Source organism: Rhinatrema bivittatum, chromosome 19, assembly GCF_901001135.1.
Source record: "Rhinatrema bivittatum chromosome 19, aRhiBiv1.1, whole genome shotgun sequence".
Lineage (NCBI taxonomy): Eukaryota > Metazoa > Chordata > Amphibia > Gymnophiona > Rhinatrematidae > Rhinatrema > Rhinatrema bivittatum.
Genome location: NC_042633.1, coordinates 8,675,918 through 8,699,783, shown reverse-complemented (window position 1 = coordinate 8,699,783; position 23,866 = coordinate 8,675,918). Strand labels below are relative to the sequence as shown.

The 23,866-nt window shown below is 47.1% G+C and overlaps 1 pseudogene; it reads left to right on the top strand.

Annotated features, from left to right (window-relative positions):
* The window catches only part of LOC115081121, a 126,117-nt pseudogene extending 123,957 nt beyond the window's left edge, over positions 1-2,160 (top strand).
* Positions 2,161-23,866: the final 21,706 nt, after the last annotated feature.

Below are 23,866 nucleotides of genomic sequence, written 5' to 3'. Positions count from 1 at the left end.
TATCAATAAGTCAATAGATTGTATAACATACAAACAATGGCCTTACTCAAACTTAGTTAAAGCACCAACTTAGTAGAAGCATAGACAACATTATCAAAAGACTTCATGTATAAAAACCCTGATGTTAAATGGAAGACTGAAGGAAGGTGGTATTCCTTAATTACTAACTGGAAATTAATCCCTCTTCATCACCAAAAGCTTGCCTGAAGAATAAGGTTTACACTATCTTTCTGTAATTTGAAAGCATTAAAACATACTTATATCCCCTGTCATGTTTTCTTGAGTTGAAGTCCCGCAGTGGTTCGTAGATCTTAAGTAATTCATGGTGTGACATCTTCAAGAAGAGACCTATGATGACCTGGAAGCTAACAATCTATATCTAACATATGCATGGGGTTATCTTTCTGTTGGAAGGGGGCTGACTGGTGTGCATAGATACACAGGTAGCCACCAGGGAGCAATGTCCATCATCTGACGCACATACTATGCAAAACAGCACATCCCTAGGAAACACAGTGACAATGACCACTAGAGTAAAGGGGCCTGGAAGGGTACATGAGAGGGTACGTCAGCAGACTTGCAAATATGTGGAGAGACAGAAAATCAGTCTGAGAGTCAGAGACTTCTCAGAGTCAGACAGGAGGGATGGACAAGTGTGCTGGGTTCAATCGTAATTATTACCTGTTGAATTTTCAATGGGTGTCAGCAGGTAACTATAACAGTTTTTTTAGATGGTTGAATAGAACATAACACAACCTTGAAAGTATTCTGCCTTTCATGAGACTGGTGAGGGAAGAAATATTTCAAGCCATATTTATATGAAACGCTATGGTAAAAAGTCTCATGTTCAAGGGATAATGTGTTCATTTAGACTTTATTGAATGGATGTCACCAGGCTGGAAAATAAGTCTTTTTTTATTTGCCAAAGTTTAATTTAATTTATTGATTTACGAACTCCTTTTCAATTTCTAAATGACTACTGAAGGCAGGATTCAAAATAGCAAAGCCTCCACAAGCAAGTTATATTGAAAACACTACAGCATCAATACAATCATAAAAAATTATACAGAAAACAACAATGATACCAAAATCACGGTACATAGATATATCTTGTATTTCAACAAGATGATAGATATACATAGAAAATGGCAAAAGATAAATAATATCTAAAAGTGAATGATACTCCCATTCTGATTTTCCTCATCAAAACCACATCTGGCATTTCTTCTTCCTGCAGATGCCACAGAGTGCATGAAGTGCCCCAATGACCAATGGCCCACTAAGAGACAAGATGGATGCCAGAAGAAGTCCATCGAATTTCTGTCATTTCAAGAACCCTTGGGTATGGTTCTGGCTGTTACCTCTGTGCTTGGTGCTCTGATGCCATCTGCTATCCTTGTTATTTTCATTCAGAACCGCCATACTCCAGTTGTGAAAGCAAACAACCGTGAACTCAGCTACCTCCTGTTATTAGCCCTCATTCTGTCCTTTGGGTGCTCATTAGTGTTCATAGGCCATCCCACAACTCTGACCTGCATGGTGCGACACATGACATTTGGCATTGTATTCGCCATCTGCATCTCTTGCCTGCTGGCCAAGACCATCATGGTGGTCATAGCCTTCAAGGCCACCAAGCCAACCAGCAACCTAAAGATATTGGTGGGACCACGACTGCCCAGTGTCCTAGTATTAGCCTGCAGTCTTGTCCAGGTCCTCATCTGTGTTTCTTGGCAGGTCATAGCTCCCCCATTTTACCAAATGAACATGAAATCCCAGATGGGAAAGATAGTCCTTGAATGCAATGAAGGGTCATTGATTGCATTCTGCCTCATGTTGGGATACATGGGCTTGTTGTCTACTATCAGCTTCATTGTAGCATTTTTAGCTAGAAAGTTGCCCAACAGCTTTAATGAGGCTAAGTTCATCACCTTCAGCATGCTTATATTTATTGCTGTCTGGCTTTCTTTCATTCCTGCTTATCTAAGCACAACAGGAAAATACACAGTGGCTGTGGAAATATTTGCAATTTTGTCCTCCAGTGCTGGCTTGTTGGGTTGTATATTCTTCCCCAAATGTTATATCATCCTGATCAGACCAAGCATGAACACCAAGGAATTCCTAATGGGGAAAACCACAGGAAGCCTCAAGAAAACAAAGTAATTGCCTTGTAACATATTGGTTAATAAATATCAGAATTTAAATGATGTAATCCTGTTTTCAGAGAATACTTTTGCTTGAAGCAGTAGCCCTAGAAAATAAGAAAAGAACTTGGTTGACAGCAGATCTAAAAAAATCACCGCTCGTAAAGTTGAACATTAGAATTTACAATTAATATCATCTCTGCCAATCTAGTGCTGCCAGAGATTGCAAACACTTCACTGAAAATTTATAAGCATGATGGCATCTCTGAAAGATAAATCTTATCCAAACCCTGTGTGTGCTGGATTACGTCCTGACGTTCATTTGATCCATCTTCACAGCCAGTTCTCTCTCTGATCCTGTAAACCAGAGTTTACCAAACCTGTCATGGTGACCCTACAGCCCGTTGGGGTTTCAAAATATCCACAATGAATATGCATGAGTCAGATTTGTATATGCTGGGTCTGCAAAGTATGTAAATTTACCTAATTTACATTCATTGTGAGTATTGTACACAAGTCAGCCAACATATCTTTCTGATCTGAAAATGCATTATTTTTCTTCCAAACAGGGTTTAAATCAATTTTCACCTACTGAGATTATTTTAGAGACCACTCAACAAACCACTGTTAGTCATCAAGTATCACTGTAGTATAACTCACTTACATTTTACTTTAATATTGAATTAGATTATTTAAAAGTCAGGAAGAATGTTAGGGCTTGTCTTTTCTATCATTTATTGAAATTATTGGGTGATTTGGAACTGTGTTTCTCAATAATAAGAAGATAAATTTCAAACTGACATGTGGTCTCTCCTTGGGGTGTGTTCATCATCATGCATCAGATATGCATCTGTTTTATAACTTGTACATGTATATGAGTGAATGTTATAAAACAACCTCACTGCCTGCATATGGTATCAATTTTAACTGGGCACGAACCTATCCACATAAATCTCCCTTATACCATTTAAACTGGAAATTTAAAAGGGGTGCACATCCACGCCATTGCCAGTTTCACCAGTTCATCCACCAGCTCACCCTCCAATACCATGGTCTGCACCCCCTTACTCCCCAGTTACTGCAGACCCTTTAAACTCATGAGAAATGACTCTTTCTGTTTATTTTTTAACTTACACCTCATCCCTTACACAATTCTGGATCTAGGCATGCACTCAGGCGCATAACTATTTATGTAAACATCTCAAGGCCACACCCTGAAACATCACACCTCACCCAGCCCATTACCAATTCCTGCCTCTTTTATAGAAGTTTGACATGTATGCACAGTGTGAGATACACGCTTGTCTAGGAGCTTTCAAAATTCAGCCGGCGCGCGCTTCCCCAGTACAGTGTCTAATGGCGCTGTCCCGGCCGGCCCCACCCCTCCCCTGGCCCATCCCGTTTTGATCTGCCAGGACGTCCGCACATACAGGCAGATACATCATGGCCAAGCCATTTTAAAAATGCGCTTGGCATGGGCTCAGCCCAGCCATGCAAGTGTCTGCCAGAATTTGTGCACACCAGCGTTTTAAAATTTGGTCAATAAAGATGGGCAGCCTCAGAAATGGTTTGAATGTTTCTGGAACCACTAGATGTGAAAAGAATTTTGGGCTACAGGAAATAATTTTGATCTAATGAAAATTTGTATTACTTGTTCAAGGAAATTTGCAAAGAGATCAGCAGAAGGGGCAACAAAGTATTATAATCTGAAAAACAAATATTTATCATCCCCTTATCTCATAATTCTTCCGATATCCTTTACACCCATAGTAATAAACATCAACCTGACCCTCCTAGCATTCCTTACTCCCATGACTTCTCAACTCCCAGAAATATCATTAAACTTCCCCTCCTATCAATCCATATCCCATTTTTTTTATCTCATAGTAATAACCATCAACACTTCTATTCCTCACTCCCATGACTTCTCAATCACTGTAATGTCACTAAACTGTCCCCTGCTATATTTTCTCATGTAAACAACTTCCTTGCTCATAGTAATGACCCACCAATTTTCCTCCTCCTATCATTCTATACACTCATGTCTTCTCAACTCATAATAATAACCATCAAACTTCCCCCTTCTACACTTTTTCACCCCATGTCCTCACTAATCATATCTAACCCTTTCTGTCATTCTTCATCACATATCCACTAAACGCACAGTAACATCAATCAATCTGCTTCTTCTTATCATTCCTCACCTCATGTCCAATAGTCTCTCAAAATATAAAAACACAGTAGATGATGGAAGATAAAGACAAATTGGCTATTCAGTCATCTTGCCTAATATGGTGAACAGTGATAATAAGACATCACATTGCCCACCATATAAATCTGATTACTCGTAGGATACTGTCCCTTATCCAAGTCAGTTTTTTGTCTTCCCTTTGCATCTCTACCATTATGGATAAATGAGTATACAAGTTTGCATTCTTAATTTGATGCACATTCCACTGTGTCACACCACCAAGCCTCACAGCAATCTAAACAGCAACCAAAACTAATAGGACTGTTGCCCACATATTATTGAAAATGATGTGAAATATTTGTCTACTTTGATCCTCTAACCTTGCTGGATGCATCCTGACCACCACCAATCTGCCAACATCAACCTGGTTGTGTTCTGGAGACTTCTTCCCTGCTGGTTCCAAAGATGCTACAATTTGGTCTGTGGTGTTATTAGGTTGTGCTCCTTCTATCCAGCCTTTGTTTTTTAATTATCACCTTTCTCTTTGCCTCTGCTCTCAAGAGAGTGAATGGTGGTTTTCTTGCAATACTGCAACATCCCAACCCTGTTCTTAATGCTACCCTCTCTTTCTGTCCCAAGCATGATTGAATGAGGTTATCAAATTTGCGGATGATACAAAATTATTCAGAGTAGTTAAATAACAAGCAGACTGTGATACATTACAGGAGGACCTTGCAAGACTGGAAGATTGGGCATCCAAATGGCAGATGAAATTTAATGTGGACAAGTGCAAGGTGTTGCATATAGGGAAAAATAACCCTTGCTGTAGTTACACGATGTTAGGTTCCATATTAGGAGCTACCACCCAGGAAAAAGATCTAGGCATCATAGTGGATAATACTTTAAAATCGTCGGCTCAGTGTGCTGCGGCAGTCAAAAAAGCAAATAGAATGTTAGGAATTATTAGGAAGGGAATGGTTAATAAAATGGAAAATGTCATAATGCCTCCATATCGCTCCATGGTGAGACCGCACCTTGAATACTGTGTACAATTCTGGTCGCCGCATCTCAAAAAAATATAGTTGCGATGGAGAAGGTACAGAGAAGGGCTACCAAAATGATAAAGGGGATGGAACAGCTCCCCTATGAGGAAAGGCTGAAGAGGTTAGGGCTGTTCAGCTTGGAGAAGAGACGGCTGAGGGGGGATATGATAAAGGTCTTTAAGATCATGAGAGGTCTTGAACGAGTAGATGTGACTCGGTTATTTACACTTTCGAATAATAGAAGGACTAGGGGGCATTCCATGAAGTTAGCAAATAACACATTTAAGACTAATCGGAGAAAATTCTTTTTCACTCAACGCACAATAAAGCTCTGGAATTTGTTGCCAGAGGAGGTGCTTAGTGCAGTTAGTGTAGCTGGGTTCAAAAAAGGTTTGGATAAGTTCTTTGAGGAGAAGTCCATTAATGGCTATTAATCAAGTTTACTTAGGGAATAGCCACTGCTATTAATTGCATCAGTAGCATGGGTTCTTCTTAGTGTTTGGGTAATTGCCAGGTTCTTGTGGCCTGGTTTTGGCCTCTGTTGGAAACAGGATGCTGGGCTTGATGGACCCTTGGTCTGACCCAGCATGGCAATTTCTTATGTTCTTATGTTGCCAGAGGATGTGGTTAGTGCAGTTAGTATAGCTGTGTTTAAAAAAGGATTGGATAAGTTCTTGGAGGAGAAGTCCATTACCTGCTATTAAGTTCACTTAGAGAATAGCCACTGCCATTAGCAATGGGAACATGGAATAGACTTAGTTTTTGGGTACTTACCAGGTTCTTATGGCCTGGATTGGCCACTGTTGGAAACAGGATGTTGGGCTTGATGGACCCTTGGTCTGACCCAGTGTGGCATTTTCTTATGTTCTTATGTTCTTATGAATGCAGTCAAAGTGCTGGATTCCCTACCTCTGCTGGTGGCTTATTCCAGGCATCTTCCACCTTCTCCCTAAAAAAATAATCTCTCATCTTCCCTCCTGCTTCATTTCATAACTCCTTGTTGTTGGAGTTATTTTTTGTTGCTTTGGCTAAGGATGTGTGTGGAGGTTGGGCCATGTGGATTAAGTGTTCTCACCCAGACACAAACTAGTTTGAAGGCCACAGGCACTGTGAAATGCTTATGAACAGGCAAGAGTCTCTTTATTTTAGTTATTCCAATAGGTATATGATAAGAAAGCAAGCAATTAACTTAAACTAAAGCCTGAGAAACTGAAGGCCACACAGCTACACCTGAAATTGATAAGAACACAGAAGGAGGGAACATCAGTCATTAAAATAAAAAAACAAAAATTGTTTTGTTTTCTTTTTGCCACAAGCCCTACATTTTTGTGCCAGTGTTTTCTTTTTGTTTTTTTCAAATTTCCACTCCTTCCTCTGAACTCAGGCTGCTTAAGAAAAGAGAAGAAACCATTTTTGTAAACAAAAGCTCTCATCTCCAGTTCTAATTTAATCTCAGCAGAGAATTTCTGTAGCAGAGAGAAAAGTAGGGATGTGAATCGTTTTCCATATCGTCTTAACGATAGAAATCGTGTGGCAGGGCAAGAAAATCGTCTTAGGCACGATTTTTTAGTTAAAAAATCGTTAAAAATCGTTTTTTTCCGATTAGTGCGCACTAACTCGAGTTAGTGCGCACTAACGGGAGTTAGTGCGCACTAACTGGGAGTTAGTGCGCACTAACTGAAAATGATACAATTTGACACTTTTCAGGTCAGTTAAGGTCAGTTTAGGAATGAATATGTATTCCTATTGGCTGCCCTCTTATTTATTCATGTTACCAAGTTTCCTACTGACAGTATATGGGGGATGGGAAATGGAAACAGTTGGTAGCTTGACAAAACAAGTAATGTGATCAGTCAATGTGACTAGAACTTGTGCCCTAACCCTGATACCAGGGGTATTGTGATCTTCCTGCACACAGTGCCCTATCCCTATTAATACCAGGAGTGTTGTGATCTTCCTGCACACAGTGCCCTATCCCTAATACCAGGGGTGTTGTGATCTTCCTGCACACAGTGCCCTATTCCTGATACTGGGGGTGTTGTGATCTTCCTGCACACAGTGCCCTATTCCTGATACCGGGGGTGTTGTGATCTTCTTGCACACATCCCAATATCAGGGATAGGGCACTGCATGCAGGAAGATCACAACACTCCTGGTATTAATAGGGATAGGGCACTGCATGCAGGAAGATCACAACACTCCTGGTGTTAATAGGGATAGGGCACTGCATGCAGGAATATCACAATACCCCTGGTATCAGGGATAGGGCACTGTGTGCAGGAAGATCACAATACCCCGGAGGAGTGAGGGTCAGGCAGCTCCCCCCTGTCTGTGAAGCCAGCCTCTCACTAGTAATGCAGGGAGGGAGCTGTCTCAGACTTCACCATCCTCCCCCCCCCCCCCTTACCCACACACCATTCACTAGCTGGGACATGGGGGAAGTCAGGAGTGAGGGTCAGGCAGCTCCCCCCTGTCTGTGAAGCCAGCCTCTCACTAGTAATGCAGGGAGGGAGCTGTCTCAGACTTCACCATCTACCCCCCCCCCTCACCCACACACCATTCACTAGCTGGGACATGGGGGAAGTCAGGAGTGAGGGACAGGCAGCTCCCCCCTGTCTGTGAAGCCAGCCTCTCACTAGTAATGCAGGGAGGGAGCTGTCTCAGACTTCACCATCCTCCCCCCCCCCTCACCCACACACCATTCACTAGCTGGGACATGGGGGAAGTCAGGAGTGAGGGTCAGGCAGCTCCCCCCTGTCTGTGAAGCCAGTCTCTCACTAGTAATGCAGGGAGGGAGCTGTCTCAGACTTCACCATCCTCCCCCCCCCCCTCACCCACACACCATTCACTAGCTGGGACATGAGGGAAGTCAGGAGTGAGGGTCAGGCAGCTCCCCCCTGTCTGCGAAGCCAGCCTCTCACTAGTAATGCAGGGAGGGAGCTGTCTCAGACTTCACCATCCTCCCCCCCCCCTCACCCACACACCATTCACTAGCTGGGACATGGGGGAAGTCAGGAGTGAGGGTCAGGCAGCTCCCCCCTGTCTGTGAAGCCAGCCTCTCACTAGTAATGCAGGGAGGGAGCTGTCTCAGACTTCACCATCCTCCCCCCCCCCCCCCCTCACCCACACACCATTCACTAGCTGGGACATGGGGGAAGTCAGGAGTGAGGGTCAGGCAGCTCCCCCCTGTCTGTGAAGCCAGCCTCTCACTAGTAATGCAGGGAGGGAGCTGTCTCAGACTTCACCATCCTCCCCCCCCCCCCTCACCCACACACCATTCACTAGCTGGGACATGGGGGAAGTCAGGAGTGAGGGTCAGGCAGCTCCCCCCTGTCTGTGAAGCCAGCCTCTCACTAGTAATGCAGGGAGGGAGCTGTCTCAGACTTCACCATCCTCCCCCCCCCCCCCTCACCCACACACCATTCACTAGCTGGGACATGGGGGAAGTCAGGAGTGAGGGTCAGGCAGCTCCCCCCTGTCTGCGAAGCCAGCCTCTCACTAGTAATGCAGGGAGGGAGCTGTCTCAGACTTCACCATCCTCCCCCCCCCTCACCCACACACCATTCACTAGCTGGGACATGGGGAAGTCAGGAGTGAGGGTCAGGCAGCTCCCCCCTGTCTGTGAAGCCAGCCTCTCACTAGTAATGCAGGGAGGGAGCTGTCTCAGACTTCACCATCCTCCCCCCCCCCCCCTCACCCACACACCATTCACTAGCTGGGACATGGGGGAAGTCAGGAGTGAGGGTCAGGCAGCTCCCCCTTGTCTGTGAAGCCAGCCTCTCACTAGTAATGCAGGGAGGGAGCTGTCTCAGACTTCACCATCCACCCCTCCCCCCCCCTCACCCACACACCATTCACTAGCTGGGACATGGGGGAAGTCAGGAGTGAGGGACAGGCAGCTCCCCCCTGTCTGTGAAGCCAGCCTCTCACTAGTAATGCAGGGAGGGAGCTGTCTCAGACTTCACCATCCTCCCCCCCCCCCTCACCCACACACCATTCACTAGCTGGGACATGGGGGAAGTCAGGAGTGAGGGTCAGGCAGCTCCCCCCTGTCTGTGAAGCCAGCCTCTCACTAGTAATGCAGGGAGGGAGCTGTCTCAGACTTCACCATCCTCCCCCCCCCCCTCACCCACACACCATTCACTAGCTGGGACATGGGGGAAGTTAGGAGTGAGGGTCAGGCAGCTCCCCCCTGTCTGTGAAGCCAGCCTCTCACTAGTAATGCAGGGAGGGAGCTGTCTCAGACTTCACCATCCACCCCCCCCCCCCTCACCCACACACCATTCACTAGCTGGGACATGGGGGAAGTCAGGAGTGAGGGACAGGCAGCTCCCCCCTGTCTGTGAAGCCAGCCTCTCACTAGTAATGCAGGGAGGGAGCTGTCTCAGACTTCACCATCCTCCCCCCCCCCTCACCCACACACCATTCACTAGCTGGGACATGGGGGAAGTCAGGAGTGAGGGTCAGGCAGCTCCCCCCTGTCTGTGAAGCCAGTCTCTCACTAGTAATGCAGGGAGGGAGCTGTCTCAGACTTCACCATCCTCCCCCCCCCCCCCTCACCCACACACCATTCACTAGCTGGGACATGAGGGAAGTCAGGAGTGAGGGTCAGGCAGCTCCCCCCTGTCTGCGAAGCCAGCCTCTCACTAGTAATGCAGGGAGGGAGCTGTCTCAGACTTCACCATCCTCCCCCCCCCCCCCCACCCACACACCATTCACTAGCTGGGACATGGGGGAAGTCAGGAGTGAGGGTCAGGCAGCTCCCCCCTGTCTGTGAAGCCAGCCTCTCACTAGTAATGCAGGGAGGGAGCTGTCTCAGACTTCACCATCCTCCCCCCCCCCTCACCCACACACCATTCACTAGCTGGGACATGGGGGAAGTCAGGAGTGAGGGTCAGGCAGCTCCCCCCTGTCTGTGAAGCCAGCCTCTCACTAGTAATGCAGGGAGGGAGCTGTCTCAGACTTCACCATCCTCCCCCCCCCCCCTCACCCACACACCATTCACTAGCTGGGACATGGGGGAAGTCAGGAGTGAGGGTCAGGCAGCTCCCCCCTGTCTGTGAAGCCAGCCTCTCACTAGTAATGCAGGGAGGGAGCTGTCTCAGACTTCACCATCCTCCCCCCCCCCCCTCACCCACACACCATTCACTAGCTGGGACATGGGGGAAGTCAGGAGTGAGGGTCAGGCAGCTCCCCCCTGTCTGTGAAGCCAGCCTCTCACTAGTAATGCAGGGAGGGAGCTGTCTCAGACTGGTATCAGGGTTAGGGCACTGTGTGCAGGAAGATCACAACACTCCTGGTATTAATAGGGATAGGGCACTGTAAGAGATGACTGTAGTAGATTGAATAAAGATCTGATGTTTCTGCTCTCCTCACACCAAACAAAAACAACACACAAGCAGAGAAGCCCTTCTTACAAAGCTGAGCTAGTGAGTTAAGTAGGAGGAAAAGTAAACATACTGGTGCCAGTGTGGCTACTTAAAAAATACACTTACCAACAATCAATTACATATATTTGAACTGTGTACAGTTCCAGCCAGGACCACCTTTCTAAAATGCACAGTGATTGGCAAATTCAACATGCACTAGCATTTCAGGTGCCTGCTAACAAAAATAATAAACAAACAAGTTCTAGTCACATGAGTGCTGATCATTACATTACTTTTTTTGTCAAGCTTCCAACTGTTTCCATTTCACATCCCCCCAACCATATTGGTAACATCAATAGATAAGAGCACAGCCAGCCAATAGGAATACATACATACATATTCATTCCTAAGTGACCTTTACTGACCTGGGAAGTGTGAACACTTTGTTTCATTTTCTGTTGGTGTTCGTTAGTTTCCAGTTCCATTTCCCATCCCCCCAACCATCACCTCAGTGGTAACCTTGGTAACATCAATAGATAAGAGGGCAGCCAGCCAATAGGAACACATATTCATTCCTAACTGACCCTCAGTGACCTGGAAAGTGTTTATTTGTATCATTTTCAGTTAGTGCGCACTAAATCGAGTTAGTGCGCACTAACGGGGAGTTAGTGCGCACTAACTCGAGTTAGTGCGCACTAACACGATTTAACGATTTTTAACGATAAATCGTTAGAATTTCTATTGTATCGTGTTCTATAACGATTTAAGACGATATAAACATTATCGGACGATAATTTTAATCGTTGAAAAACGATTCACATCCCTAGAGAAAAGTGACTTCTCCCACCCACACCGCCTCACCCTTCTTCCCCCATTCTAGCTGTAGATAGCACAGACAGAAGTGAGAAAAGGAAATGTATTTTATTGCTCACCATTTTTTATTTCTAAAATGTTCAAAATGTATAATTCTAAAAATTGAGAAGCCAGACCATATTTTTTTGTAAAAAGCAAGCCAGCAAAGAGCCTGTTTTACTTGTTAAAAACAAGCAAAGAGGATGTTATATCAGCAAGATGTTAATTATTTTAGTGATTTCCTTAGACATTCCAGAACCCCCTCCTCCTTCCAACCCCCCTCCTTTTTCCACCAGAGTTCTGCTGCTTTTATTCAGGCAGAATTTTCTGTTTTGACAGCTTGTGCAAAGCACACTGTGCACAAACACATAGAGAAAAGTTATTCTAAAAAAGCAGTGCTGCTTTTCAAAGTAAGTGAAACAGTTTACTAGCTGTGAAAAAAAAGAAAAGAAAAAAGAGACCACGCAGTCAGACCATGGAATGTGCAAGAAATCTTGGGAAAAAGGAGGGGGGTATCCTGGATAGTTACCAAGTCAACCCCCAGAAGGCTCCCCTGCTTTTCACTATCCAGAGGCCAGAAGCACTACTTCAGCCCCCAATCACGCACCACCCCACCCTCCTTTCTTTTTTTTTAGCTTTATTTTTTATTTATACATGTACATTAAAAAAACTTGTGAAAATAAAGGGGGGTATGAGATGTCACATGAAATCCAAGACATGCCTAGACATGCCTTTTGTGAGAAGTGGGGAAAGCAGAAGAAAAAATGCAGGGTTTTTTTTGTAATAATGATAACAATAATTAGAACAATAAAAGTTCTTAACAGGATATTTTAAGGGTAGAACTATGTCTAAGCAAAATAAGATGTGTTTTGTGCACCCCCTTGCGCGCGCTGACCCCAGATTTTATAACATGCGCGCATGCCAGGTAGCGGCTTCCATGTAGGTCACGCGCGCTCTTTTTAAAATCTACCCCTAAGAAAAGTGGAAGGAAGGCAAAATCATTACCAGCATGGTTAAAAAGTGAGGTGAAAGAGGCTTTTTTAGTCAAAAGATCTTCATTCAAAATTTGGAAGAAGGATCCAATAGAAGAAAATAGGATAATGCATAAGCGTTGGCAAGTTAAATGTAAGACATTGATAAGGCAGACTAAGAGAGAATTTGAAAAGAAGTTGGCTGTAGAGGCAAAAACTCACAGTAAAAACTTTTTAAAATATATCCGAAGCAGAAAGCCTGTGAGGGAGTCAGTTGGACCGTTAGATGATCGAGGGGTTAAAGAGGCGCTTAAAGAAGATAAGTGTTGCGCATCCCGGCTGCACTAGGCCCACGTCCGGGCCTGCTCACCTAGCTCACGCTTCAGCGGGACCCAGGTCGACCTAACCCTCAGCCGCTGCCAGCTCCATGTGCTAGTACCATCCCAGGGCAGCGCCCCGAGGCCCTCCACTTCTCAGCTGCCACCATGCCGGGGCTCGGCATCCTCTGCTGTTCCAGGGCAGCCCCTAGGCGCATGCGCGTGGACCACCCAGCCCTTTAAAGGGCCAAGGGCAGGAAACCGTTCCGCGGTGCACAGGGATGACGTCATGGACTCAAGTATTTAAGCAAGGGTTCGGCCTTGGCAATCGGATCATCACCCCTGGGTGAGCTAGTTTGCCGTTCCTTGTTCCTGCTTTCCAGTGCTCCTCATTGTTTCAATGTTCCTCGTCGTTCCAGTGTTCCTCCTTGTTCCTGAGTTCCTCCATTGTTCTGGTGTTCCTGAGTTCCTCCGGTGTTCCTGAGTTCCTGCCTTGTTCCTGTGTTCCTTCGTCCTCCCAGGTTGTACCTTCTCAGACTGTCTCTTGGCACTGACCTCGGCTTGCCTGACCATGCTTGATTTACTATCCTTGGAACTGACCTTTGCTTCGCCTGACCACGCTTGATCTGCTATCCTTGGAACTGACCTTTGCTTCACCTGACAATGCTTGACGACCCCTGGAACTGACCCCTGCTTTGCTTGTCGACGATTGGACGGATACCCTGGCTTTGACCCTTGCGCTCCACTTAGACACTCTGTTCGCCTCTCCCGTGACCGCCAGGTACACCTGCTTCGACACTCCGAGCGGCCTTCCATGAGCTAGACCCTTAGGCTCTGCCTATTCTGCCAGGAGGACTTTGTGTTCCTGGCCAGGGTATCCAAGGGCTCAACCCACAGAGAAACCAGGCCGTGATTGGTGAAGCTCCAGCTAGCCTCTGTCTCCTAGTGTGCTCCACCTCCTGGTGGCAGGTGCTCCCTGGGTTCGCTCAGGGGGCCGCACCAATCCTGCACCAGGCCAAGGGTCCACCTCCAGCGCAACAGTTTGCCAAGGCCATGGACTCGGCAGAGTCTTCGACCTTGCAGGCCATCCCGGGCCTGGCTACACGAGTCTGGGAGCAGCAGCTATACCTCAAGGCATTTGCCAGCTCAGTGGATAATCTATGAGCTCAGGTTGCAGAGTCCGCAATGCCAACCCTGGGACTCTTGCCGTCAGTGCTTCATCTGGTTCACCACCCTTACAGGCACTGCTGGCCCTCCCAGCTACTCCCCATTTCAATGGCAATCCTCGCCTCTGCTGAGGCTTCCTCAACCAGTGCTATCTGCAATTTGAGCTACAGCCCTCTGTGTTCCCAGGCGAGGTGACGAAGATCACCTTCATTCTGTCATGCCTGGAGGGGAAAGACCTGGCATGGGCTTCCACACTTTGGGAGCGTTCCAATGCACTATTACAGCAGCTCCCTCAATTCGTATCTATCTTCTGGTGCATCTTCGATGACCCAGGCTGAAAGGCAGTCGCTGGACACCATCTCCTCCACCTCCTCCAGGGATCCCATTCCCTCACTGAGTACACCGTGGAATTCCGAACCCTGGCAACGGAATTAGGATGGCAGGATGACTGCTTGCGGGCCCTTTATCTCGAAGGGCTGTCATCCACCCTCAAAGATGAATTAGCAGCCTGAGAGATCCCTGCGACATTGGAGGACCTCATCTCCTTAGTAGGGCGGATTGATCACCTCCTCCAACAACGACATCAGGAGGTAAAGGCTATCCGAAGAGCGGTTCCTGGACCACCTCGCTCTCCTAGCCCCAGACAAAAGGCACCACTGATGGATTCCCCTTCCAAAGAGGAACACATGCAGATCAACCGTGGTCGTCTCTCCCCCAAGGAACATCTCCGAAGGCGGAAGTCTGGTCTCTGTCTCTACTGCAGGGGTTCTGCCCGGGAAACTCCAGAGCCTGAGCCCAGTGGGGGTCCCGAGCTTGGGCACTACAGTTACCGGCCCTCAACTCTTGCTTCCGGTCTCCCTCCTCAGGGAGGCTCAATCTTTCACCACGACCACCCTCGTGGATACTGGGGCTTGTGGGAACTTCATCCTTGAAGAGGTGGTTACCCTGCTCCAAATACCTACTCAACCCCTAGACATTCCTATGCACATTGCCTCCATCCAAGGGGAACCTTTACCTGACTGCATTACTCATTGCACTGTAGCCATCTGGCTGACTGTGGGAACCCTCCATGAGGAAGAGATCTCCCTGCTGGTTCTGAAACAGTCAGTACATCCCATACTTCTTGGCCAATCCTGGCTCCAAGTACACTCCCCCCACTTTGACTGGGAGTCACTCCAACTCGTCGAGTGGGGTTCTCATTGTCAAAGTCATTGTCTTTGATGGGTGGCTCCGCCCATATCTGTTTTGAGGTCTGCAACCCTTCCTGGGCTACCCAGTAGAAGCAGTCCAGGGGTCCTCGGCAGAGACCAGTCCCACTCTTGAGTAGATGATAGGCAGCACAGGGTAGCAGAGGCAGGACCCGGATGTTGACTCCAAGTGCTGAAACTGAAGGTGGAACAGACTGAGAGAATTAGTACTCACTGACTAGTTAGCTGTATTGATGGAGATCCTGGCAGGCAGAAGCGAAGCAGTTGCAAGCACCAGTGTAGGGAGCACAGGCCCTCAAGGAGCGAGTACCCAGTTTCCCAGATAGGTACCTGAAAGAGAGAAGATGGGCTCCCGAGGAGCAGGTACCCAGGTTAGCGATGAATTACCCCGAAGGGCAGAGAGAGAGCTTCCAGCGGCTGCTGGGATGCAGCAGAGCAGCTTAGACCAGAGCGAATCCAATCCTTGCTAACTCAGTTTGTTAGCAAATGAAGGGCAGGCTAAATACCAGGATGTGCTGACATCACTTGGACGGGACGCCCCTGAGGTTCCCGCCATGACGTGAATAAAGATGTGGGTGGCATGCATGCACGGACCCTAGGAGGCCCTTTGGAGAAACATAGCGAATGCCTTTGCCGTTGCCGATCTGGGTACGCCGGGGAGAGCAGCATGAAGACACGGTGGCAGCCAACCTCCCAAGGCTTGAGGAGAGAGAGAAGGAAGAAAGGTGAGGCACAATGGCAAAGTATGGTAAAGGTTTATTACCTTGTTTTAGATGAACCAAGGTTGATCCTGCTGTCGAATACCGAGCAGGATCATCAAAGACTGACTTAAACAAGAACATATCCAAACCTTTTTTGAACCCAGCTACACTAACTGCATTAACCACATCCTCTGGCAACAAATTATTCCAGTTATTAGTTTAAATTTGATCATGTTATGATCACTGTTGCCAAGTGGCCCCACCACCGTTACTTCTCTCACCAAATCTTGCGTTCCACTAAGAATTAAATCTAAAATAGCTCCCTCTCTTGTTGGTTCCTGAACCAATTGCTCCATGAAGCAATCATTTATTACATCCAGGAACTTTATGTCTCTAGCAAGTCCTGATGTTACATTTACCCAGTCAATATTGGGTTAATTGAAATCTTTGTATAGAAAGACGTGGTATTTGATAGTTTTAAACAATCACAACGCTATATAAATCTTTTTGTCAATGTTTACAATGTATATTTAAGGACCATCATACCACCCCCAGTGCTTACAAGTTATACTTGCACTTTCTGCACTTTCACAGGGTCATGTTTAATCAATTGGTCCAAATGACATCAATGTTCGATTTTTTCATTTTTTGCTGTATAATAAAAAAGGCAACTTTCCTTATTTCCTGGTTATCGGGGTTGTTTATCCCGGGGCTGTCGGAGGCAGCCCAGGCATCCTGGCGTGCATTAATATACGACCGTAGGAACTGCTTGAGAGAACGATTGGTACGTTCTACCTGTCCATTGGCTTGTGGATGGAAGGCGGTAGTGAAATCCAATGTAATATGAAATTTGGCACAAAGACTCCGCCAATATCGAGCGGTGAATTGGGAACCTCAATCGGAGGTAATATGCAGAGGTAGACCACGAAGCCGGAATATATGAGACATAAATAGTTGAGCCAAACGAGGAGCAGAGGGGAGGGTGGGCAGGGGTATAAAATGAGCCATTTTTGAGAAATGATCAATCACCACCCAGATAACCGTGTGTCTTTCAGAAGCAGGTAACTCAACCACAAAGTCGGTGGAGATATGAGTCCAAGGTTTGGTTGGCGCCGGCAGTGGTTGTAGGTGTCCCCACGGCCTCCCCACAGGATTTTTATGTTGGGCACAAACGGGACAGGAATCTACGTACGCTCGAATGTCTTTGCACATCCCCGGCCACCAGTAGAATCATTGAAGGAGATCCTGTGTTCTCTTATGGCCAGGATGTCCAGCGAATTGGGAATCATGTCCCCATTTCAGTACCCTGTTGCGGAGTCTGCTGGGAACCACGGTTTTCCCCATCGGGACAGAGAAGGTAGCTGCATAAGAACATAAGAACATAAGAAAATGCCATACTGGGTCAGACCAAGGGTCCATCAAGCCCAGCATCCTGTTTCCAACAGTGGCCAATCCAGGCCACAAGAACCTGGCAAGTACCCAAAAACCAAGTCCATTCCATGTAACCATTGCTAATGGCAGTGGCTATTCTCTAAGTGAACTTAATAGCAGGTAATGGACTTCTCCTCCAAGAACTTATCCAATCCTTTTTTAAACACAGCTATGCTAACTGCATGAACCACATCCTCTGGCAACAAATTCCAGAGTTTAATTGTGCATTGAGTAAAAAAGAACTTTCTCCGATTAGTTTTAAATGTGCCCCATGCTAACTTCATGGAGTGCCCCCTAGCCTTTCTACTATCCGAAAGAGTAAATAACCGATTCACATCTACCCGTTCTAGACCTCTCATGATTTTAAACACCTCTATCATATCCCCCCTCAGTCGTCTCTTCTCCAAGCTGAAAAGTCCTAACCTCTTTAGTCTTTCCTCATAGGGGAGTTGTTCCATTCCCCTTATCATTTTGGTAGCCCTTCTCTGTACCTTCTCCATCGCAATTATATCTTTTTTGAGATGCGGCGACCAGAATTGTACACAGTATTCAAGGTGCTGTCTCACCATGGAGCGAAACAGAGGCATTATGACATTTTCCGTTTTATTCATCATTCCTTTTCTAATAATTCCCAACATTCTGTTTGCTTTTTTGACTGCCGCAGCACACTGCACCGACGATTTCAATGTGTTATCCACTATGACACCTAGATCTCTTTCTTGGGTTGTAGCACCTAATATGGAACCCAACATTGTGTAATTATAGCAAGGATAATACGGGCTGGATCAATGATATTCTGCAGGACCTCCTCTCCATCCTCGCAGATGAAATAACGGGATAGCACGTCCGCCTTGATATTCTTGCTTGCAGGTCGATACCGGAGTTCAAAATCAAAGCGAGAAAAAAATAATGCCCAGCGAGCTTGTCGTGGGTTAAGACGTTGGGCTTGTTGTAGGTAAGTCAGATTCTTATGGTCTGTAAAGATAGTGATTCTGTGATGGGCCCCCTCCAGCCATTGTCGCCATTCTTCCAATGCGAGTTTAATGGCTAGTAATTCTTTGTCGCCAATAGCATAGTTGCGCTCAGCAGAAGAGAACTTTCTTGAAAAATATGAGCAGGGATAAGACGTACCTTTGGCATCAGTCTGACTTAAAACTGCTCCTACTCCCTCAGTGGATGCATCAACTTCAACAGTAAATGAGCGACTTGGGTCAGGATGGCGAAGACAGGGCTGTTGTAAAAAGGAGTCCTTAAGAGCCTGAAATGCTTCCTCTGCGGCAGTGGGCCAATTAGTGATATTAGCTCCTTTATGTGTGAGTGCAGTGAGTGGTGCAGATAATTTGAAAAAGTCCTTAATGAAATGTCGATAGTAATTGGCAAAACCAAGAAATCTCTGCAAGGCTTTAAGCCCCTTCGGTTGAGCCCATTCTTGTATGCTTTTTATTTTAGTAGGGTCCATTTGGAAACCTCGTTTAGAAATAATGTAACCCAGGAACGGCAAAGACTCAGTTTCAAAAATACATTTCTCCAGTTTAGCATACAACCGATGGTCCCTGAGTCTTTGTAATACTTGTAGCACGTGTTGACAATGAGTTAGTAAGTCCTTGGAAAAAATCAAAATGTCATCAAGATATACCACCACGCAAGTATATAACAGGTCTCTAAAGATTTCATTAATAAAATTTTGAAAAACTGCAGGAGCATTAGTTAAACAAACGGCATTATTTATTTATTTATTTATTTATTTATTTAACAGCTTTTAATATACCGGTGTTCGTGCGAGCACATCACGCCGGTTTACAATAAACTTGAAAAGGAGGAAAGTTACAAAAAACAGGGGGTGGGTAATGGAGCAGGAGCGAAAAAAAGGGGAGGGAGAGAGGGGAGAAGGTAAAGGAGGAAGGATAGCAGCTGAGAAAGTAGAGGAACATAACAGTATTTACAAGAGTGACTAATTGGCGTTGGTTAAACATTGTAGCTTAATTATAACGGTTAATGAGGAAATATAGTGTATATAAAAGGATATATATATTAGGGATGTGAATCGTTTTTTGACGATTTAAAATATCGTCCGATATATTTTAAATCGTCAAAAAATCGTTAGGGCCACGATACAATACCAATTCCCCCGATTTATCGTTAAAAAATCGTAAATCGGGGGAAGGGGGGAGGGCAGGAAAACCGGCACACTAAAACCCCCTAAAACCCACTCCCGACCCTTTAAATTAAATCCCCCACCCTCCCGAACCCCCCCCCAAATGCTTTAAATTACCTGGGGATCCGGCGGTGGTCCAGAACGGCGGCGGTCCGGAACGGCCCCCTCAATAGGATCGTGTTGTCTTCAGCCGGCGCCATTTTTCAAAATGGCCGCCGCAAAATGGCTGCGGCCATAGACCAAAACGATTTGACAGAGGAGGTCGTTCCGGACCCCCGCTGGACTTTTGGCAAGTCTTGTGGGGGTCAGGAGGCCCCCCCAAGCTGGCCAAAATTTTCCTGGGAGTCCAGCGGGGTTCCGGGAGCGATTTCTTGCCGCGAATCGTTTTCGTACGGAAAATGGAGCCGGCAGGAGATCGACTGCAGGAGGTCGTTCAGCGGGGTTTCCGGACCGCCGCTGAACGACCTCCTGCAGTCGATCTCCTGCCGGCGCCATTTTCCGTACGAAAACGATTCGCGGCAAGAAATCGCTCCCGGAACCCCGCTGGACTCCCAGGAAAATTTTGGCCAGCTTGTGGGGGCCTCCTGACCCCCACAAGACTTGCCAAAAGTCCAGCGGGGGTCCGGAACGACCTCCTCCGTTGAATCGTTTTGGTCTATGGCCGCCGCCATTTTGCGGCGGCCATTTTGAAAAATGGCGCCGGCTGAAGACAACACGATCCTATTGAGGGGGCCGTTCCGGACCGCCGCCGTTCTGGACCACCGCCGGATCCCCAGGTAATTTAAAGCATTTGGGGGGGGGGTTCGGGAGGGTGGGGGATTTAATTTAAAGGGTCGGGGTGGGTTTTAGGGGGGTTTAGTGTGCCGGCTCACGATTTTAACGATTTTTCACGATAGTTTACACACCCAAACAGCAACAATACGATTCCCTCCCCCTCCCAGCCGAAATTGATCGTTAAGACGATCGAGGACACGATTCACATCTCTAATATATATAGTAGCTTATTTACAACGGTTATAGCAGGTTATAAAAGATATCTTATTTAGCATTTAACATAGGTTGTAGATTTTAACTTAGCATTTAACAGGGGCTGTACATTTTAACTTGAGTTACAGTGGGGTGTAGAGCCTGGGGTGCGGAGAGGGTAGGTAGGGTGAGGAGGGTGGGTCAGGGGAGGATTGCAGGGGGTGTGGCTAGGGGGGTTTCGGGGGGGTGGACTACGAGGGGCTGGTGTCGGGGTAGGCCTGTCTGAAGAGCCAGGTCTTGATGCCTTTTTGAAACTGGGTAGTGAGGGTTCAAGACGGAGGTGTGTGGGGAGGGAGTTCCAAAGGGCAGGGCCTGTGATGGTGAAGGCTCTTTCTCTGGTGGTGGAAAGGCAGGCAGTTTTGAGGGGGGGTGTGTGGAGGGTGCCTGTAGAGGTGGATCTTGTGTGACGGGTTGAGAGGTGGAAGTGGGGCATTTCCTTAAGCCAGGGGGAGTTGTTTTTGTAGAGAGTGTTGTGAAGAATCGTTAGGGTTTTATATTGGGAGCAGAAATGGATGGGCAGCCAGTGTAGGTCTACTAGGATGGGTGTGATATGCTCTCTTTTACGTGTATTAGTAAGGATTCGTGCCATGGCGTTCTGAAGGGTTTGTAGTGGTTTGATGGTGGAGTATGGGAGGCCTAGTAGCAGGGCGTTGCAGTAGTCCACTTTGGTGAAAATGGTGGACTGTAGGACTAGTCTGAAGTCTTGGGTATGGAGTAAAGGCTTGAGCTTTTTAAGGATCTGGAGTTTGTAGAAGCCTGTTTTGAGCAGGGACTTGATGTGTGGCTTGAAGTTCAGGTGTTGGTCAAGTGTGACTCCCAGGTCTCTTACGGAGGGGGGTAGTGGAGGAGTCGTGTTCAGGTTGTTTGGATATAAAGAGTAGTTCTGTTTTGGTTGTATTAAGAGCAAGGTGAAGGTTGGTTAGTAGGGAGTTGATGGTGACTAGGCAGGTTTCCCAGAAAAGGATGGTTTCATTGAGTGTTTTCTGAATGGGTATGAGTATTTGTACGTCATCGGCGTATAAGAAGAAGTCCAGGCCTAGGTTTGAGAGTAAGTTGCAGAGGGGGAGGAGGTATATATTGAAAAGGGTGGAGGATAGGGAAGATCCCTGGGGGACACCAAGTACTCATAATGTCATGTCATAATGTCCGTCTCTGGTGTTGAACGCAGTCTTCCATTCATCCTCTTCTTGTATTCGTACCAAATTGTATGCACCACGGAGATCCAGTTTAGAAAAAATTTGAGCTCCTTGCAGACGGTCAAATAATTCCGCAATGAGAGGCAAGGGATACCGATCCTTGATTGTAATAGCATTGAGGCCTCTATAATCGATGCAAGGGCGTAAAGTCCCGTCTTTTTTTTCCACAAAGAAAAATCCAGCCCCCGCAGGCGAGGTGGATCGTTGGATAAATCCTTTTTGCAGGTTGTCCTTAATATATTCAGTCATAGCTCGAGTTTCGGCAGCAGACAGAGGATAGACTCGCCCACGCAGTGGTGAGGAACCAGGCACCAACTTGATTGCGCAGTCGAACGTCCGATGAGGAGGCAAGGTATCGGCCGCATTCTTAGAGAATACATCTGCAAATTGTTTATATGGAGGAGGCAATTCCCCCAGAATCGAGGCACAGATATAATTGGAAGCGGAACCAGAGTCCTTCAAACAAGTCCCAGAGCATTCAGGACCCCACTGTGTTAGTCGTAAGGAAGCCCAATCAAATTGGGGGTTGTGGCGTTACAACCAAGGTATGCCCAATACCACAGGATGGATGGCTCTCTCCAGGACATAGAACGTGATTTGTTCAGAATGGTCCGGTGCAATGAAACAGTCCAGAGGTTCCGTCTGATGCGTAATCCTGCCGGGTAAGGGTTCCCCGTGAATGGAGGAAATGACTAGAGGCGTTTGACAAAGTCGGACTGGGATGTGGAGTTCATCCACCAGGTTTTGCAGAATGAAATATCCTCCGGCTCCAGAATCCACCAGTGCCAAGGTGGTAAATTCCCGTCCATTCATATGAAGAGTTACTGGTAGAGTGAGTGGGGGTTTTGGAGAAGAAAGGCCCAGGGAAACGCCCCCCAAAGTCCCTAGGCTTTGAAGTTTCACGGACGAATAGGGCAGTTAGCTAAACGATGTCCGGAACCACCACAGTACAAGCAAAGCCCAGATCTGCGTCGTCTCAAACGTTCCTCTGGAGTCAACGGGCCCCTTCCAAGCTGCATAGGTTCATCCCTGGGACCCTCACTGGTAGGAATTTCTCGAGGAGTCATAGTGGCGGGCGGCGGGGCCTGGGAAAACGTAGGCCGTCTTCTCCAGTTACCATCCTCTCGTGCTCTTTCTTGTAGCCTATGGTCGATCCTCGTGGCCAATTCAATGGTGCCATTTAAAGAAGCCGGAAGTTCTTGGGCGGCCAACTCATCTTTGATTTTTGCAGTAAGTCCTTCTAAATAGATGGTCCGAAGAACACTCTCCTCCCAATGGAGTTCATTGGCTAACGTGCTGGAAGTCAATATTGTAATCCGTGAGAGAACGTCCTCTTTGACGGAGATGAAGTAGGTCAGTGGCGGAAGCAGCTTGTTTCCCAGGTTCCTTGAAGGTAGTCCAAAACAGCTCAATAAATTGAGAGTAGTTCTGCAACACTGGATCCGATCGTTGCCAAAAAGGAGAAGCCCAGGTGAGAGCTTTGCCTTCCAACGGGGACAGAATATAGGTGGTCTTGGTGACGTCATCTGGAAAGAAGGGAGATTGTAGTCGGAAATGCATTGTACATTGGTCCAAAAACCCCAGGCAAAGACGAGGATCTCCGGCGTATCGTGGTGGTGCTGGAAGTGGAAGAACTGGACGGAGGCTGCTCGGTGCTGGGAGTGGAACAGGTGTAACCAGTGGAGCTGTGGCAGATACACCAGGCTGGTTGGCCACCACCGCATCAAGCCGGGCGTTGAGCCGCTCCATGGAGGTGGCCATGGATTCGAGCATACTCTGTTGCTCCATGATTTTCTGAGCCAGGCCGGGAATGGCTCGTAAAGCTGAGGCCTCCGCCGGGTCCATGGCCTTGACTTACTGTTATGCTCAGAGAAGTGGACCCTTGGTCTGACGATGACTGATTAGGCCACCGTCGGTAGGCGAGGCCGATCCTCGGAGTTGCAGGTAGGAATGAAGAAGATCTGGATGCAGGCGCCTCCTGATGGTCGTGTAATCCAGATGCTGGCGCCTCCAGCGGGTCGAGACAATAATAGCTGACGCCTTCAGCGGGTCGAGGAGCAAACCCCGAGGATCTCTTAAAGAAGTTCAGTCCAGTAGT